Source organism: Saccostrea cucullata, unplaced genomic scaffold (assembly GCF_032062105.1).
Source record: "Saccostrea cucullata isolate Sc308-1 unplaced genomic scaffold, CSIRO_AGI_Scuc_v1 ctg3864, whole genome shotgun sequence".
In the NCBI taxonomy this organism is placed as follows: domain Eukaryota; kingdom Metazoa; phylum Mollusca; class Bivalvia; order Ostreida; family Ostreidae; genus Saccostrea; species Saccostrea cuccullata.
In genome coordinates, this window is record NW_026937511.1 from 36,331 (window position 1) to 40,000 (window position 3,670).

Genomic DNA, 3,670 nt, shown 5'->3' on the forward strand with positions numbered 1-3,670 from the left:
AATTACTAGTATGGCATTTTGAATTTTTCGCATTCGTTTAATTAAGATGCGCTAACTTCTGATGATCGAGATAAATATGAAGCAAGTAAAAGAAGTTGGAAAAAATGAGTTGAATTTTCATCTTGATGTGGATTATTTTATTAGGTTTAAGGCATTCACGACCTAAAAAAAATCATGCAGTTTTACCTTGGATATAACTTTTGCATATTATAAAATGACATCTTGAAAAAAAAGAGGAACCCGAAAGGGGACATGTATTGCTTACGCAATACTCTCATAACACTTGTTTTTATTTATATTCTGTAATGTTCCATTTGTATTTTTATAATTTTTCATAATTAGATTGTATAATTTTTATTTGCATTCTATAATTTATCATTTCTATTCTATAATTTTTATTTGAATTGGGGATGGGGTGTTAACTTGCCCCATCTTTTTTTACAAACTACGCTAAAGTACTTGTTATACATGTATTTTTAATTTACTGTGAAAATGTCCATCCCTCCCACGTGCACTGCCTTTTATACATATAAATGCAGTCATAGTAATGTAAATTGTTATTTCATTGGGGGGTGGGGTACAAAAGTTCAAGATTTTGTTCCTGTATGTTCATTAAAATTAATTAATACATATAACGAACAAATTTGTAATTTAAAAAAGTCATTTTAATGCAACAGAAGCTCAAATAGTCTGCATTCCATACACATGTATGCAAACAAATTTCCCCTTTGGTGTTACCCTAACAAAAAATAGTATAGTAAACTATAGTTAACTCTTAATAGTTTACAATAGTTAACTATAGTAAATCAAAGTTCTAAAGTTTTCAGCATAGTAAATCAAAGTTCCAAAATTTTCGCCATGGTAAATCAAAGTTCTAAAGTTCTAACTATAGTGAATCAAATTTCCGAAGTTTTTAATTTAGTAAATCAAAGTTCCAAAGTTTTCGCCATATGTTATCAAATTTTCAAAGTTTTTTTTGTAATTACTTTAATAACTTATGCATATTTTAATTAAGTTGTTTTTTTTTTTCATTTAGATTTTTTAAGGGAAATGATATCTGGTTTGTTGGGGCTGATTTTTGTTTTTAATCTTAATCTAAATATCCAAAGTAATTAATGTTAATGTTGTATTAACAATTAACAGTTAATAAACATGTTGACTGAAGGTCAGAAAGGAAATATTTCGATTTTAAATGACACAAATTATATGTTTTAGTAATTTTTTTCTACATAAAAGATACTTACGTTTTATCTGCACAACATTAAAATTTGATAAATTTAAATAAATATCTCTTATTTATCGTGCAAGAGACAATTTGTAACATTACAATGCAAATCTTGTACATTATTCTTTTAGGGGACAGGTCTTTTTTTCTTTAGTTCTCTTAAGCTTTTATGAATCTTAAACTTGAAAGTTCATAAAATTTACAGAATGGGAAGCAAAAACATAATTCCATATTACTCGATCGAAGTTCCAAAGTTTTCACTATAGTAGATCAAAGTTTTTACTATAGTACATCAAAGTTCCAAAGTTTTCAGCATAGTAAATCAAAGTTCCAAAATTGTCGCCATGGTAAATCAAAGTACTAATTAAAAGTTCTAACTATAGTGAATCAAATTTCCGAAGTTTTTAATTTGGTAAATCAAAGTTCCAAAGTTTTCGCCATATCTAATCAAATTTCCAAAGTTTTAACTTTGGTACTAAAGTTAACTAAAGTAAACTTTTGTAAACTATAGTTTACTATAGTATTCTTTGTTAGGGTATAAATGATACAACGTAATCGAGACATCTTGACCTATGTCGTTTTTCTATAGAGGAAACGATCAGCCGTATTTTAGCGATTTTAGTAGAATAGAAATACAGTCCTTATTGTCGTGATTGATGCAGGATAACTCCTTAGTCTCGTAATGTTGTTCGAAATATAAAAACCCCGGCTAACGCCTCAGCTCTTTTCTTTCGAACAATATTTCTCGACCTCGTACGTTATCCTGCAATATTCACGAAAACGCGAATTTTATTTCTTAAATCGAATATTCTGAGAGTAAAAACTTTATTTACATGCTTTTGATTTCGCCATTCCACATGCTAGAAGTTCCAATTCATGTCCCGCTCTGCACGTGATTTTTTTAACTGAGTCCATTGATGAACAAGTACATTTATGTAGAAAAAAATGTACATTTACCATTTGTAGTTTTATCTCGGATCGAGACATTGGAAATCTCAATATTTTTTTACCAAACCCTAATAAGTAATTTTTCAATATATTAGGCATATAAAAAGCTAAATATATAAATAATACAAATGCTCATCCAATTCTTTGTCTGTAGGACATCTAATGAATGTCGCAGGTTTCTCATCTCAGGAAATGATAATGCAACACAATAGTTCCTCAATAAAGGTTCATTTACTTTATTACTTGAAAATTGCAGACCACGGGGCAATCATGTGACAACCAAATACTCATGTGACACGGAACACCAGACAAACAAGAATACAATACAAACACGATGACAATGAATGACCAGTTATGAATGAATGAATGAAAGAAAGGAATATACTACAGCTATCTACTACACTAATAAAATACTAGCTGTACTAAATAATTATACTAAATAAAATAAAAATCAAGTAATTGTCACCCTGTGACATAAGTATTCATTTACTCTACTGAATCAAGCAGAGCATTAGTCATTCACTATATTCATGACATTTTTAACTCTTAGTGTTTATTATATCTTAAAATATCACATATCTACATGTATGATTTCATTATTAAGATAGAACTGAATTGAAACAAGAGGCCCAGGGGCCACAGCGCTCACCTCAGCACATCAGCTAGGAAAAAGCACGTGCATATCATGATTTGGACGAACTGAATCTACACTACCTTAGGATAATTTTACATAAATATTTCTAATCATGGCTTTCAAGTACTTGAAAAGATTTTAAAACGTTTCCCTTTACATTCCTATGAGAATTACTTTTTGGTTGGCCATTCTGGCCCCACCCTATCCCCCGGGGTCATGGTTTTAACAAACTTGATTCTAAACTACCTGAGGATAATTTCACACGAGTTTCATTTTTCCTGTCTCAATGGATCTTGAGAAGAATTTTTTAAAAAAAAAAAACTTTTCCTACATACTCCTAGGTAAAACTTTATTCAGCCATTTTGGCCCCACCCTTCCCCCGGAGGTCATGATTTGAACAACATTGAATTTACAGTATCTGAGGATGAATCCATATCAGTTTCATCTTTCCTGGCCCAGTGGTTCTTGAGAAGAAGATTTTTGAAGATTTTTCCTATACATTCCTATGTAAAACTTTGATCAGCCATTTTGGCCCCAACCTACTCCAGGGCGTCATGATTTGAACAAACTTGAATGTACACTATCTGAGGATAATTTCACATGAGTTTCATTTTTCCTGTCTCAATGGTTCCTGAGAAGATTTTTTGAAAGATTTTTTCCTATATATTCCTAGTTAAAACTTCGATCAGCCATTATAGCCCCACCCTACTCCCGGGGGTCATGATTTAAACAAACTTGGATATACACTACTAAGTATCTGAGGATAAATTCATATGAGTTTCATCTTTCCTGGCCCAGAGAATCATGAGAAGAAGATTTTAAAGATTTTTCCCATGTACCCCTATGTAAATATTTGATCAGCC